This window comes from Aethalodelphis obliquidens, unplaced genomic scaffold (assembly GCF_003676395.1).
Source record: "Aethalodelphis obliquidens isolate GAN/ISIS:26980383/991018 unplaced genomic scaffold, ASM367639v1 scaffold41, whole genome shotgun sequence".
NCBI classification, from domain to species: domain Eukaryota; kingdom Metazoa; phylum Chordata; class Mammalia; order Artiodactyla; family Delphinidae; genus Aethalodelphis; species Aethalodelphis obliquidens.
Window position 1 is genome coordinate 3,510,534 of NW_020837985.1, and position 17,401 is coordinate 3,527,934.

The 17,401-nt window shown below is 40.7% G+C and overlaps 1 protein-coding gene across 4 annotated transcripts in view; it reads left to right on the forward strand.

Moving 5' to 3' along the window:
• The window catches only part of NSMCE2 (NSE2 SUMO ligase component of SMC5/6 complex), a 224,601-nt gene that overhangs the window by 147,325 nt on the left and 59,875 nt on the right, over positions 1-17,401 (forward strand). The window lies entirely within an intron of this gene.

Below are 17,401 nucleotides of genomic sequence, written 5' to 3' on the forward strand. Positions count from 1 at the left end.
TTCCTTTAATGACCCAGAGAAGTCAGTATTATTAGCTCTATTCCAGATGAGAAGATGGAAGCTCATAGAAGTGACTCTGCTAGTAAATGGAAGAACCTGTGAAATGTCTTTCACAGACCTGCCCAAATGCTGTCTCCTCTGGAATGCCTTTTATTATCCCTTCAGCCATGGCCACAGCTCTACACACATGTAGGGGACCCCATCCACATAGATGACACTGTGAATGGCGCTCCCTGGAGTTGTGCCATTTGGTGGCTCTGGTGATAGCTCCCTCCTCTTTGTTTTCATGGTACTTAAGGTCTTTCTAACAACAGTTTTCACACTCTGCCTTACATCCTATATTAAAGTCCTGTTTCCCCTACTAGGCGATGAATTCCTTGCGGGGCGGGAAAGTGCTTTCTGCATCTGTGTCTCCTGTTGGACGTCCGCAGAGTGGCTGTTGAATGGTCGGACATCCTGTCTGCTGGTTTACTGAATTTGAACTTCTGTGACATGAGCTCTATCAGCCATCCTCTTCCTCCCTCTGTGCTCCCTCCCTCTATGCTCACCCTGTATCTTTCCTGCCAGTTCCCGAGGAAGGCATCTCCTCCTCAGATGGCCTCTCTCTAGCTATTACGGTCAAGGCCCTCACAGTACTCATTAACCGCTAGGGGCACAATGACTAAATGCTATTGTACTTTTCAAGAACCTCAAAAATGTTGGCGATCTCAAAAGAAAAATTATTGGCTCTAAAACACAAAAAAGTACAGGATCAAAAATAAGTGTTAAAGCAAACAAATATAAAACCAAATATTTTGTCATCCTCATAAAATGTTAAATTTAGCAGTGATTACTGAGAAGTCATAGCAAACTATAAATGAGTAGCCGATGGCCAAATAATTTAAAAAACAAGACTACAAAAATTCTTGCAAAACTATTTTGGCAATAAAATTATTTTTAATTTGGGTTATGAATACAACTTTTAGTATGGTTGATACGATGTGTTTTTTTGCTGGGGGGAGGGTTCCAAAAATTAAACATACTTGAGATCTTAAAAATAAAGCATCTGGGTTTACAATGCTACGCACATAGCCCTAGAAGTATTTGCTGGATTTTAATTGATTGCAGTTAAATGATGGTGGTTTTGTTGTTATGGAGGGAAGGAAGCATGAATATTTTGTTATCTTACTTTTATTCTGTTTTGTTCTACTTTATCTTATTGATGAAAAGAAAAAGAAAGTGAAGGGAATTCTCCCGTCTTATGCAGAATGAGTGCCACATTCCTATGTAGATACTCAGCAATCTTTGGGGCTCTCAGGTGGTACCAGTAAGAGCTTCCTGAATGCTCTGTCCTGGCCCTGCTCTCAGGTTAACTTGCCATCCTGTCTGGTTCCTTCTGAGAATAGGAAGTCCAGGGCGGCACAGAAGTCTTGAGGGCAGAAGGCTGGAGTTAATGAAGGAAGGGATGGTGAGGCCAGGATGTGGGAGCAGCCGGGGAGCAGAAGTACACGCCATACTAACACATGTGGGAACTGACCTCTCCCCTTGCCCGTCACCGTCAGGGTGACTCAAAGTGCTGACCTGAACCACTGTTTTAGATGCTGATTATGCAGCGACCCTGTGGACAGTATGGTAGAGGCATTTCGTCAGCAATGAGTGAGACAGGCTGGGACCTGGGACACCCTTTGCTGCAGTGCTGCAATGCTTGCACCCAGACACAATTCTTCTCAAGCACCAAAAGACAAAGAAACTGTATGGGACTAAAAATAACTGCGTGCATGCACAGTTGGGACAAATTCTGGACCCAAAAGATACAAAAAGACCAAAAAACCGAACTGCCATTTTGAGGGGCCTGTAGCAAAAGCAGGGTGTCAGGAGCCAAAGCAGGGTACTGAGCATGCCCCCCTGCACACACCACCACCAGAGGGGTGAGCAGACCACCTAAGCCATGTCTCTGGCCCAAGCCCCGGACACACCCCTACCCTCTCCTCACATAAGGAACAAGCTCGCCACCCCTTCAGGGAGCAAGCAAGCCAGGGAACCTGTTGTTTGTTCTCGCTCCCTGCTGCTGCAGCAGCGGCCCCAATAAAGCCTGGCCTGAATTTCTTGTCTGGCCTCTATTCAATTTCTGTTGATTGGAGGAAGGCCAAGAACCCTGGTCGGTAACATGAGTGTTGAATATTTAAAAGTTAGGTAGATTTTTTTTTTTTTTTGCAGTACGCGGGCCTCTCACTGTTGTGGCCTCTCCCGTTGCGGAGCACAGGCTCCGGACGCGCAGGCTCAGCGGCCATGGCTCACGGGCCCAGCCGCTCCGCGGCACGTGGGATCTTCCCGGACCGGGGCACGAACCCGCGTCCCCTGCATCGGCAGGCAGACTCTCAACCACTGCGCCACCAGGGAAGCCCTTAGGTAGATTTTTGACATGCTTTTGCTTAGATCAGGAGGGGTATTTTTCTTTTTCTTTCTCTTTTTTTTTTTTTTGGATGTTCTTTTGTTTTTCATTCTGTAATATAAATTGCCATCCTAGAAGCTGATATTCGCTTTAACTTGTTCAAAAACTGCTGTAGACCTTCATAGCTTTCGCTAGCTATTCCTAATGTTCGTATGTTATTAAGCTGGAGGTTCATACCTAATATTACCCCCCTGCTAAATCTCTAGCAAGGATTCAACTCACAGTGAGAACCAGGCTGTGATTGGAACTGAGGAACAGTCAGCTGGAGGTCAGAGCCATAGTCCAAGGAGAAAATGTAAAGCCTATTACATGCATTGAGTGGTTGGTATAGTTATTAGAATACACCAACTATAACCACCATGAAAGGAGTTGTTTTTTTTTTAAATAAGTGGATTCATGTGATCTACCATCACTGAAAGTTTATAGTTGCCAGTTAAATACATATGTATTTTTCAAAGGAAATCATCAAAAAGGACATTCCACTCTTTTTACAAAGCTATTTTCTGGGTAAATATTTTGATAGATGTGGTTCAGTGCACCTGGGAGCCTGAGGCAGTGAGCACAGATGCAGTGCTGAGATAGATCAAGGGTCTTTTTTTTTCTCCCCGTGTATATTGCAAATGGTTGATTGTGGTGGCATGAACGTTAAACATTTTCTTTGCCACTGTCAGAAGAGTAGTTTCCTTGTGAAAAATGGTCTTATTATTTAAGAATGATAATGACCATGCTAAGACTTCTCTCAAATAAATTTACAACGGAGTATATGACAATTCAAGCATTTTGTTGAGTAAGATGCCTAATTAGAATCGAGTTACTAGACTGGAATGAGTAAAGTCTGCTAAACTTGTACCAGATACAACCTAAGTGTTTAGGGTTGGAACGTTTACCAGCTGTAAGGCCTGAAAGATACATTAAGAGGGGAAGATTGCTACTTTGGTTTTTCTTTTTTTCTTTTCTTTTCTTTTTTTTTGAAGCTTAGAGTTGAAACACTAAGCAGGGTTAAATCATAACTTATAATTTATTAAAATAATCAAGTACGCCATCCAACTTTGTTGTTAGCAAATAAACATACACATTTAAAATGGTGGCTGCTTGGGGACTTCCCTGGTGGTCCAGTGGCTAAGACTTCGTGCTCCCAAGCAGGGAACCTGGGTTCAATCCCTGGTCAGGGAGCTAGGTCCCGCGTGCTGCAACTAAAGTGCAACTAAGACCCGATGCAACCATATAAATAAATAAATATTTTTTTTAATCTTAAAATAAAATGTTGGCTGCTTGCCTATCTTCTCAGTAAATCAGTTGTGTGAAGTGACATTTTTAAATTGTAACACTTTGTTTTTCCTTTGAGCTAAAGTCTTGGCTTTCATCAGCCTTAAAAAAATTTGCCCTTGTGAAGGTGGCATTGTTTATTTGCAGAAAGATGACATAGTACACCCAGCACAGTCTTCTATACTCTTCATAAATTAGCAAGCAATGGCTTGAACTCTATACCAAGAGCATGTATTTCATTTGTCACTTTTTGTTTTCCTGCTGGAGTATAAGTTCCTTGAGGGCAGGAACTGTCTTTATGTCCTCATGTAGAGGTGGTTGAATAAATGTTGAAGGACTTACTGCTAAGAAGGTGACAGTTTTCTTGAATACCTTAAAAGCTATCCAGGAAACAAATGGTAAAGATGATTTTTTTGAAGAAACCAAGAAAAACCAAGGTTTCTTTCTTAGCAACACAAGCAGGAACATGGGTCATGTGAGTTAGTTAAAGGAGTCACACTTCTTCCAGTCCACCTTTGCTGGAAGTTGGTTCATTGTAAACTTAGTCTTGTGTTTCTGTTGGAGAAAAATAGGTCCAAACATTCCCTCAGAGAAAGCCTACATAAATGCAGCAACTGAATTTGATTTTCCAAAGAGTATTTCTAAACTGATGAAATGTCCTTTTAAAACCATTTACCTAAAATGTTCTGTGATTGCAACATCTGCTAAGCCTATTATGTTCTTTTATTAAACAGTTTTATTGTTCTGTGTGCAAACTGCTTATTCAAAGCAATAAAGCAGAGTTGACTGCAGACTTTCTAACAAGCAGGATTTTTTTTTTAACAGTGAAAGAAACTACATATTCCCTATCATTATACATGGTATTAAAACAAAAAATCCTATTCAGAAAGGATTCTGTTAAACTCCTTAAGAAAAAGAAGGTCTCTATTTGAAGTCTAGCTGATTATAATATAAAATGTTACCGAATATGTAATTCTAGCAGTGCTTTTGGCTCCTTAAATGTTTTTTTAGGTTTTTGTTTGGGACCTAGACAGGAGAAATCACTTAAATGTCTGTAGTTTCTTTTTTTTGTTTTGTTTTTTTAAATAAATTTATTTATTTATTTTTGGCTGCGTTGGGTCTTCGTTGCTGAGCACGGGCTTTCTCTAGTTGCAGCGAGCAGGGGCTACTGTTCGTTGCGGTGCGCGGGCTTCTCATTGCCGTGGCTTCTCTTGTTGCGGAGCATGTTGGCGTGCGGGCTTCAGTAGTTGCAGCATGCGGGCTCTGGGCATGCATGCTTCAGTAGTTGCGGCACGCGGGCTCAGTAGTTGCGGCTCCGGGCTCTAGAGGCTCAGCAGTTGTGGTGCACGGGCTTAGTTGCTCCGCGGCATGCGGGATCTTCCCAGATTAGGGCTCGAACCTGTGTCCCCTGCATTGGCAGGCGGATTCTTAACCACTGAGCCACCAGGAAAGTCCTGTAGATTCTTTAACTAAGGCACAGAATTCAATAGTAATTCACTGACTAATTGAGGAAATATTTTTACTACATTATAAAATCCAAAATTTGGTAAGGGAAATCTCACTTTATCCTGATGTAGTTTATCTGTAACTATATTTGAATTGAATAGACATGTTTAATTTAAGACTTTCTCAAATGCATACTTGCCTCCCTGGCTGCTGCTCTACTAAGCTCCAGTCTTCCTAAATAGTAGCACAACTGCAGAGACCACAGAATTTTTCAGGAAGAAAATCCTGCCCACCCAGAAGGGGTCAGTAAGTGCAAATGTCAACATTTTGCCTATAACCCATGTGACAATTATAAGCAGATTAAGGTGGCCTTAAAAAAGAATCAGAACTCTGACCGGTGACAGCCTTTCTTCCTTAAAACACGTGAGTGAGATATAGTTAGCTATTTGCCCACACTGTGCAGAGCACTGCAAAACAACAGCATGGGCCATTTGACCTGGAGCCAATGAAAGGATGCTAGCCCAATTTGTAACTTTTGTGATGGTGCCGTAACGCTGGAGACATTCTAGTTTTGGAGACAACGAAACTAAGTGGAGAGAGAGCTGTCGGTTTATCTGCAGCAAAGATGAAATCTCAGTCACTAAATGACTAAAATTTCAATGTACTTTACAGCAAGGCCAGCAGAGTAGTCTGTTGGGTATATCAAAAGGGTGATTTAGAATCTTAGAAGGCTCTGATGCCCTTCCAAATCTTCCTTTACACTCTATCTAGCTCATAGTTTACAAACTCAGGACCCTATAGGGGCCAAGGAGGAAAGTAAGTGGGTAGAGCTGGTCCCATTGAAATTGGCGAGCTAGAGAATAGATGCCCAGTCTAGTGAAAGAATTTGCAGTTTTTCTAGAGAATTTGAAAATTGGGACTTTTGAGTGAAATCTCTTAATTTTTAAATACTGGCTGTTGATTGGAAATTTAAAAGCAATATGTAGCCGAACAAAACTTGTCTGCAGGCAGTATGTGATTGGTGCGTATTACCTCTGCTTCACCAATTTCCTTGGTTTGAGAGGCAGAACTTACCCTGTTGATTTGGGGCTTTTGTCTCTTAATTTTAAAACACAGATATAACCCTGAGAAAGTCAGCACTTCGGTATGTCAATGAAGACTTGGTAATTTCCATTGAATTCCATTCAGCACACAGTTACTATGCATCGTCTATAGATCATACGTTGTGCTCAGGCACTGACAATGATGACAGCAGTGCTCTACAGCCCACGCCTTCAAAGTGTCTGTCCTCTGTGCAAGAGCAGGAGACCTGTGTTACGTAGGACTTGGAGCCCCAGTGTAGAACCGTGTGAGGCAGCCCCGGACTCTCCTTCTTGCAAAATTTTTACCTACATTGTGGATGGAAATTATGAGAACACTTTTGATGAGGGCAGCTGTGCCGTTGTAGGAAGGCCATCTAGCATAGCTGTTGAAAGAGCAAGTCATAAAGCAAACTACCTGAGTTAGAATCTTGATTGTGCATCTTGATAGTTGTGTGACCTTGGGCATATTCTGTAATCTCTCTGTGGTCTCACTCTACACATCTGTAAGTGGGGATAGTAATACTATCTATATCACCAAGTTATCATGATGATGAAATAAGGTAATGTTATATGTAAAGCTCTTAGCACAATGCCTGACACATAGTAAATTATTAACTACTGCTACTATTGTTGTATTTAATTTAAAAAGCACTGAACTCAGAATCAAGAGAACTGGGTTTAGGCACCCCCTCTGCCTCTTTCAGTAGCTGTGACCAACTAGAAATCAATCAACCTCTGTGAATATCAGTAAGATTAGGATAATGTGAAGATTAAATGTAATTGTGTATTATAACACGTACACAGATGAAAAGTATTATTTCATAGTGGGAAAGGGCCGTCAACATAACAGCATGGGGAGGGGACACAGCACAATCCATGTGTAGATCGTAGGGGAACCCAAGGCCGATTTTGCCTATTTTTCAAAAAAAATTTTTTTTTTTTACTTTGGGGTACTTCCACTTTGTAAAAACATACCCCCTTGAGAGAATATCTCCCCAACCCTCACACCTCCTTTATTCAACTTACTTTAGAAGAGTTCCAAACTGTGCCTAAGACTGAGGATGACATGAAGATGCAGAGCCAAGGCTGTAATCCACATGAGGGCACGAGAGGTCTGGCAGAGGCTCAGTGTATTGAGACCAACCAATCCTTGTCTCAGAAATGAGGAAACAGGATTAGAGATTCCACCCATATCCGGAACTGTTGAACCAGTGATTTTTGTACCACCCCCAAGATACTTAGATTCAGTTGTTTTTAGGATTTCAGCTGTCTCTCTGACTTCCCACGTTTTTGAAGACAGCTTTCAAGTTTGTTTTGATATCCTTAAATGTCTTGGGGAAAAAATGACATAGTGGATATGGGGGCACCTGCAGAGCTTCTGTGCCATGCTCAATGGATGTGACTTGAATCTGAATCTAAAGAGAAGACTTTCCTGCATCACTTTATTCTGTGATAATATTAGTGTAACTACTAACAACAACAGCAACAAAAAGTGTAGTACCACAGTCCAGGGAGTACTTTCTTTTTGTTTTGTGAAAAATAAAAAATAGCTTAATACAACCAAGTGAGGCTAGATAGATCAGAACAGTGAAAACCCTGTTCCCGTCTTGGAGCTTGTGGAAAGAGAGCCTCATTTGTACATATTCTTTTTATAGCTAATGTGCTAATGGGCTCAGAGATAACACCTGTGTAATTTATTTTTAAAAATCTTACTGAAATCTCCATATCGGTAAGATTCTAGGAAAGAATAGCAACAGCTGGCCTCACATCTGCTTGAACGATGCCATGTGAAAAGGATTCTAAATATAGTTGGAATTGGGGTCAAATGTATGTCTATGCTGTACTACAAAGTATCAATGGAACTAGATCTGAAGGAGCTATCATTAAAATAACCTAGAACTAAAATGGTATGATTTTCTCTGGAAAGCACCAAATATTTATCTTAAGCAATCTTTGCTTAAGGTAGCAAACTTGAAATATAACTGGTCCATTCCCATTTGCCAGATGGAGAGAAATACCAGAGCTTAGAGGAGTAAAAATAATCACATCAGCCCAAGAACATAGCTTTTTGTAAGCTATTTTTCATCACATTGGATAGCTCAAGAATGCCTTGCTTCTATTTTTCTCAGCCCTTGAATTTTATAGCACCTGAGTTAGCAACTCTCAACATCCTTACTTCCTTCCCTCTCTTTCTCTCTCCCTCCCTTTCTTTCCTTTTTTCCTTCCTTCCTTCAACAGATATTTCTTAAATACCCACTCTGTGCTGAGTAATTTATTACACCCCAAGGAGCCAGAGAAAAAAAAGATAGATACAGTTTTTACTCTCAACAGAGTGTTTAAGTGACATAGTAGATTTTATACTTTAAAGATGGAGGCTTAGATAACACTGTACTTGTACTTACTTACTCTTAGTAAGTATCAATAAATAACAGCTATATGTGGGGCTTCTCTGGTGGCGCAGTGGTTGAGAGTCTGCCTGCCGATGCAGGGGACACGGGTTCGTGCCCCGGTCCAGGAAGATCCCACATGCCGCGGAGCAGCTGGGCCCATGAACCGTGGCCGCTGAGCCTGCGTGTCCGGAGCCTGTGCTCCGCAACAGGAGAGGCCACAACAGTGAGAGGCCCGCGTACCGCAAAAAAAAAACCAAACAGCTATATGTGAAAAGAATGCAAGATTCTATGAAACCTGTAACAACAGGTCCAATATAATAGCTACTATTTATGGAACACTTACAATATGCCAGGAATTCCATACACACACACACACACACACACACACACACCCTTACATAGATACTTACCCAGTGTTGTGTTTAATTATTACAACGTTCTAAGGGTAGATGTTATTATCCCAATTTACAGATGAGGAAACTGAAGCTCAGTGAGGTTGGATTGTCCAAGATTATATGGTTAATAAGTGACTGAGCCAGGATTCAAACCCAGCTCTGTCTTGACTAAAATTTGAGCCGTTAACCATTAAGATGCACTTTGAAGTCTTATTTGTACAGTCTCCATTGCCTGTTGCTGCATGCTGACCCCAGACACCCTGCCACTAGTAGCACTAGTTTCCCCACCCTCCAGTGCCTGGAGTAACTAATTTGTACTTCCCTTCCCTAACCTTCTGGTTCTGAGAATCACAGGGCTACCAGAAAATCAAAAGGAATTAATCATCAGCAAAAGTTGAAGGTCTTTGCTTTAACAGTTACTTTCCTTTGTATTGATACATGACTTTACAGTGGTAATGACAAGAACTATTCAATGGGCGATCTCTTCCAGATTTGCACAATTTTCAGAGACTCCAAATAACATCGTCATATGTACCTCATGCACCGTATATTTGCGTAGAGCATTATGTCTTACAAGACACTTTCACGTCTAAGAACGTGCTTAAGCCTCACATTCTGGGCTACAGCATCACCCTGGCCTAGAGCACAGAAATTGCTCCCAAGTCAGTAGTTTCTAGCAAAGCTGAGACTGAGATCTGACTCCTTTACCTCCTAACAAAATCATGTTTGTGTAGTGACTGTAATCCCCTGGATGGAGGGATAGTTATCATTGTTTATCCCAGAACTTCAGGAGACACCGATGAGGTAAACTTTCTCTCCTCTCACTACCTGAGTGCTTCTCTGTAGGGCTTTATTGAGCATGTAAGAAACTTTCAGACTGATAAGATACAGAGTTTGTCTCTTGCTCTCTGATGTTGCTTCAAGCCCAGTGTCACTGTTTCACGCCTGATCTGTTGCTTCCCACAGATGCCTGACCCTACGACATATTGCTTGACAACTCTCCTGGCTAGAGACAGTTAGAAGCTAAAATTTGTTAATATGGATTACGTAATTAGGACAACTTTCTCCTCCGGGACCTTTTCCTTCAGTTATGTCTCTTCCACAGTATCATTAGTCTCTCCATCTCTGCCGGCTTTCCTCTCAGCCTGGAGACCCACTCGAGTCTCTCCATCTTTACCTTTACAATGATTGATAGATAATAGAGAGAGAGAGGCCGAGATCATCCTGCATTTGCTGATGCATCTTCCCTTGCTTCCCCTTCTCCAGCGAGCTGCTTAAAAGCGTGGTCTGAGTACCCAGGGGCCCCTTCCTCTCTTCTTTCACTCCTCTGTCACGACAACCTGGTCTCCTCCACTGCGCCAGTGCACAAATCTCCAGCAACCTGCAGATTGCACGGATTTTTAGTCTGTATCTTACTGAGTTTCTTTGCTTCGTTTCAAATCTTAATGCTGACGACTTAATGCTGCTAGAAGTGCATTGCCTCTTACTTCATCTCCTTTGTTGAGCTTCCTGACCCCTCTGCCTTCAACTAAAATAATATTTTTTAGGATTGTGTCTCTGGCTGCTTGCCGCCCTCTCTACTGACTTCCCTTGTGTTATTTCAGTTATTGTCACCGCCACCACCACCACCTTTATGCTGCCGGGTGACATCTCCAGCCAAGGTCCTGCCCTATTACCCTTCTCTCCACTTGGGTGACTCAGCACTGCAGCTTCAACATGGCCTTTTATCTTCAAAATTCAGCTTTTCCTCCTGCAATTCAAGTAAAAAACGTTGAGTCTTAATAGACCAACTCCCCTCCTTCACTCCCAGTAATTACATCTCAATTATTTTGCCTCCTAGATAATTTCTCAAATCTGCTATCTCCCTATGCCCTGCCTTTCTCGTGGCATTTGTCTTATGTTCTTCCTTGTGTCTGAAATGCTTCTCTCACCTTTGTTTTTATTATTGTTAACGTGGTTAGTGTCTTCTTACTCATTCTTGAAGACCCATTATAAGCCTTATTGCCCCTTTACTTCTTTACTTTATGTACATATCTGTCTTAACACTGTCCAGATACCGTTTATCTGTCTTCCCCACTGGGCTGAGCTTCTTTAGTACAAATACTATTCCCTAGTCTTATTCTTCATCACGCTCCCAGAGACTACAACCTAAAACTTACTAAGGACTCAATACATATTTGTTGAACTGAATCAAACTTTCTAGAGCAATCAGAACACGTGAACAGCATTGGGAACAGGAGCTTTGGAGGAAAATATAGACAGTTATCCCAAGCACCTCATTCGTGCAGCTCTTACAGGACTACTGGATATTAACATGTAGACCCTCTTCTCTCCCCCATCTTTGCCTTGTACATGAACTTTATATGCTCCTTTCTCTTAGCATATCTGTCTGTGCCTCTACTCGTAGTCTGCCTGACTCCTGCTTATTCTCTTGGGCTCAGCTCAAAGGCCGACCTCAGGATGGATTAGATGCCTCTCATCTGTGCTGGTATGTCTAGCATGGCACTTAGCAGAGGGCATTACGGTTTCCTGTTTCCTTGTCCATCTTTCCCAGTAAACGGTGAGCTCATTTAGGACAGAGACCAAGTCTTACTCCTTAACGTTCACAGTGCCTGACGTATCTCTGAGGAATAATGAGAGAATACACTTTAAAAGTAGATGTTTGTGGGTGTGCCGTTTTGAAATCTCTCAAGTATATCCATCCCTTTCCCTGCATATCCCCCTGCCCCAAATACAAAGCTTAAGTTTCTTTTCTTGAGTAAGACCTTAAAGCCATGTATTTTAGGTGTGTTCAAATTCTGGTGTCTCCAGTAAACAGTTGTTAATCAGACTAGCTGATCAACTACTGAGCTTAAATCAAAACATTCATTATCAAAGCCTTTTTGTTTATGAGTACAAATACACCATTGATGTTTATAAGAAGAATTATTTTCTGCCCTGAATGTTAACTAGCCACAAAAGCTGGTGTACACATGTGATAGTGTTTTTCACAGAGTTTAAAGAATGTTGGCCTTTGATGTTCTGCCCTTGAATGGAAATGAGCCTACTTTTTAAAATCACTGGTGAGGAAAATGGGAAACTTCTAGGCAAACACCTTAGAAGCATTGTTAGCATTCGTAAGTATTAAAATCCAACAGATGCATTGTGTATAACATAGGGGAAAATCTACTTTTTTGGAGAATAGCTCCTATGTCTTATGCTATGAAAATGAATGAGATTAAATAGAATATTAATATTTCATATTAAATAGAAATGTCTCAGTTAAGACATGATTGAAAGCAAAAGACCCTAACACAAAATAGCTTTAGTGAAAAAAAAAAAAAAAAAGCTACAAGGAAGTAAGGGTGTTTCATGGGAAAAGGGATGAGAACCAAAATATGAAGTGGGCTCTTTAGGTCTTCCTCAGACCATAAAATCTCCCATCTCTACTGCTTTACATGACTTGCTTCTTTTTTCTCTCTCTCTCTAGACTAGCTTTCTCAGTTTCCCTGGCCATCTGGCGGAAGATGGCCACGGCTTAGCCTTCTAAGTCATATATCCTCTTTCATTTCAGCTGAAGAGCTCAGACTGAATTAGAATCTCTCAGTTCCAATTCCAGACTCTTAGAAGAGAGATGTTGTTCTATATAGTATAGGCCAGAAGTTCACTGTGGTCAAGGAGACAGAGCCATGTGATACATACCTGGTTACCTTGGCACCCGTATGAATGCAGAAAGAGGCAATTCTCAGGCAGGATGGGCCATTACGAGCTAGACAGACAACCCTGACTAGCACCCAAAACCAAGGAAGCATGAAGTGAAAAGTACAACATAGTAGCACTCATCCCAGTATATATCATTTATAAGCTTATTGCCTGTTTCCTCTACCAAACTATATGCACCTTGAAGCCAGGTACTATATCTTAATTATGTTTAATCTTAATCTTCAGTTATGTTTAATCCTAGTACCTGGAGCAATGCCTGACAATAGGCATTCAGTTAATATTTACTGGATGAACAGAAACAGATATAAGTTCTGCCTTCATGGGAATTACAGTCTGGTAATGAAAGCAGGCAATAAGCAAACAAGCAAATAAAAAGCTATATGGTAGTAAAAGCATTAAAAACATTTTAAGAAGGGGAGAGAGAGAAAGGAGTAGTTAGTGAGCAAGAATAGAAACTTTCAGAAGGTCGTTGATGGTGTTAAAACCCAAAGTAGCTATATACCAACTTTGTTTATTCATCCCAAGAGGCTGGAGACAATAATCATAAAAGATTCCATTTACATTTCGTTCCATTTATAACTTTAATACACACAAAGAAATTGTGGTTTATATTAAATACATGGGCTACTAAAAGATTGCTATAAAGAACTATGTGAAGAATTATAAATAAATGTGCTTAGTGTTTGGTGATAGCTTTTAATTTTTATCTGACAATTTGTGATTGTTCAACTGCTAACTCAGAACTTGATATAATTATAAAACAGTTCTCTGAGATGGTGAGTGATTAATCAAGTGCACAATTAGAGATATACTTTGGCCAGCTCTGCAAAGAGATCTGGATTAAGATTACAAATAATCCAATGCAAAAGACATGTTCTCTAAAGAAGAATCTGGCAGGATCAGATGATGATCTTTCAATCCTATCAACAAAACACCAGGATGTGTTTTGTGGTTATGACTGAAAGATTGTATCCAGTGATTTTAGTGATAGTAAAAGAGACTAAAGGAGAAGGGATGTAGGAAATGTGTTTTATTAGTATGCTTGTTGCCAGTATCTAACAGAGAAAGAACTATTCTGGAAGCAAACCAGCTCCCCTAAACAATAACTAACAAAGCCTTTACCTAGCTATATTAATTAGAGTAACTAACAGGTGCTTCTGTATAAACAGCTACAGAACCCCAGTGGCTTATTATTGTGTATTTTTCCCTATGTAAAGTTCAATGCAGATTGGATTGGGACAGAATGGATCTGGTCCATAAAGTTACTCAAGGACCCAGGCTCTTTCCGTCTTGTGGCTCCTTCTGAGTCCCCTCCATTAAGGCTGGTCCATGGAGAAAGAGTGAGATTGGGCCAGATCTAGACAAGGAAGTGCACATCACTTCCACTCACATTTCACTGAGTAGGACTGCGTCACATGTACCACACCTACCTATGGAAAGGCTGGAAAGACATACAGTTAGGGACCCAAGAGGAAGAGGAGAATGTGGATATAGGTGAACATTCCCAGTGTCTACCACACTAGCAATATGTGGATTCAAGAAGCTGTGGAAACATGGGAAAAAAAATGTCATGAAAAAGCCCTTTGGGGCTTCCCTGGTGGAGCAGTGGTTAAGAATCAGCCTGTCAATGCAGGGAAGATCCAGGAAGATCGTACATGCTGCAGAGCAACTAAGCCCGTGCTCCACAACTGCTGAGCCTGCGCTCTAGAGCCCACGAGCCACAACTACTGAGTCCGCGTGCCACAACTACTGAAGCCCACACGCCCTAGAGCCCATGCTCCGCAACAAGAGAAGCCATCGCAATGAGAAGCCTGCGCACCGCAACTAGAGAAAGCCCGCGTGCAGCAATGAAGACCCAACACAGCCAAAAATAATAGATAAATTAAAATAAATATTTTTTTTAAAAAAAGCCCTTTGTATTTCCAAAAGAATTTTGTTGATAAAATTTAAAATTTTTGAACAAGTTGTCTTAAAAAAGAAAAAAAATAGGAATTTAGGAACTGTCACTCAGAAGCTTCATACCACTGGTATTATCATTGGCTTCTATAGGCCACTTACGTGCTTCCCTGTCAGTGATGGAAAATCCAGAAGAAAATTAAGACCATACAGATTCTGAAAAGTACCATATCTAATCACAGTGTGGTAGTTCTCGTCTTTCCGCCCAAAGCACAATTATGATTGTGACATACCCATCAAATAATATCATCTCCTCCAGGAGGGTTTTACAACATGAAAAACAAAATTTAACTGTTGGCAGGTCATACTTGCTTAAAACCTGGAGTAGCATTTCCCAGCCAGAAATTTGGGAAAGAATGAGATTCCGTAGTTTTACTTTGACCTGTCCCAGTAGGACTGGCTTATATCTGATACCATATGCTCCTCTCTATGATAACAGTAGCTATGCCTGAGTTCTGTTTCAGGGATTCTGTAAATCTAAATTCTATTACAGTTATAGCTTACACTATTGAGATTTGCTAGATTCCAGGCATCATTTGAGGTACTTTACATCTTCATAGAAATTCCTGTGGCCTGTACTACAATTATTCTCATTTTGCAAATAGTGAAGCTGAGGTACAGAGATGTCAGCGAGGAGCAGAACTCGAATTTAAATGCAAGCAGACTAGCTCCAGAGCTCATCCTCTTAAACACTAGGCTAAAGTATAGGAAAACCCAGAATAACAACCGCAAAAGACCACCTAAGGATTTCCTGACAATAAATAGGAAATAAGAGTACTGTCCCACCTTGTACCCTCAGGGGTCTTGTCTGATAATCCACATTGGAAGTAACCCCTGCCCAGGAAGTTCCAGATTTTATTCAGGAAAATGCAACCCAGGCAAATGAAGAGCATGAATCTTTTTGTAACCAGGAATGACTGACTAAAATTTGGGAGACGGGATTGCATTTTAGATGCCCCAGATTCAATTTGGCATATAGCTGTATTGGTGCCGATAAGCTTTCCCCATGTAGGGTAAAGCATTCTTGGTTTGATTTTTATTTACCAACTCCAGTTGGTTATTTTTAAATGTATTTGAATTCCATTCAATAAATCATAGTTGAGCATCCACTATGTGGAAAGCTTTATGCTAATTATTGCAGGGAATACAAACAGGAGGGATGCTTAATCAGCAAGGATACTGATTTGTAGAGGTAGCAGGATTATCTTAAACATTAGTGAGGTCCCTGAAACTCTGAAGGCCGTTATTTAGGTCTTGAGCCTTTAGCTGATAGGTTACGTGCTGACTGTTGTGCCAGAAGTCACCCTTGCTGTAGTTAAATGACCATATTTCCTTCTGTCTGATATGTTAATATTCCTTTTTTTTAACAGCTTTATTGGATATAATTCACCTATCATACAGTTCACCCATTTAAAGTACACAATGCAGTGGCTTTCAGAATATATTCACAGAGTTGTGAAACCAAGCACAATCAATTTGAGAACATTTTCAAAAAGAAGCCCTGTATCCATTAGCTTCACTTCCCATTTTCCTCCAACCCCCTCAGCTCTAGGCAGCCACTAATCTACTTTCTGTCTTTAATAGATTTACTTCTTCTGGACATTTCATATAAATATGCATATGTGGTCTTTCGTGACTGGCTTCTTTCACTTAGCATAATGTTTTCAAGGTCCATCCATGCTGTAGCGTGAATCAGAACTTCATTCTTTTTAGTGCTGAATAACATTCCATTGTAGGGATAGAACACATTTTATTTATCCATTCATCAATTGATGGTCATTTCAGTTGTATCTAATTTTTGGCTGTTATGAATAATGCTGCTATGAACATTCGTGTACAAGTGGACATATGTTTTCATTTTCATTTCTCGTGGTATTTGGGAGTGTAAATGCTGGGTCATATGGTAACTCTATGTTTATCCTTTTTAGGAACTTCCAGACTGTTTTCCAAAGCGACTACGCCATTTTACACTCCCACCAGCAATGTGTGAGGGTTCCAATCGCTTCACGTCCTCGTCGACACTTGTTATTATCTGTCTCTTTGATTGTAGCCATCCTAGTGGTTGCGAATTGGTATCTCATTGTTTTGATGTGTGTTTCCCTGACGGATTAATATTGTAATATTTATTTTACCAACCTAAGACAAAAGCTTCAATCTTATGCTTTCTTATGCACATAACGGAAACTGCCTTACATTACTGGCTTGATTTTCTAAAACAAAACCATTGTTCTATGCAAGATGAATGTCATTTATGGGGTTTGAGTTACACCTGGAAGAATACGACGTGAAATGACATGGAATTCAGATTATGAACTCATATGGGAAATTTGTTTTGCAGGATGAATTCATTCACAGTGTTTTGAGACCTTTATCTAAGCTACTTAAGTACTCTTATGTGACATTTCCTGGGTAATCTAGACAGCACTTTGGTTAAATCCACAGTGTGATGTCATCCAGTAAACGCTTGAAAGTGGAGATGCATGTCTCCTCTGGTTTTATCAGTCTAGATTAGCAGTGTGGTTCACAGCACAGTGACCTTTTCTCCTCTGTGATCCATCAGTCTGTCTCTCATTGTGGGCCAATAATCTGTCACCTGAAGCTACTTAAAATAGGTTGGACTTTCTTGAATGTCATGTTGCTGTGATGACATTGGGGTTTGGCTGCAGAAGAGGGGAAGCACTGTTTTATGACTTTTGGTTGCTTCCATATCCCTTGTTTCCAGTAAAAGCACTG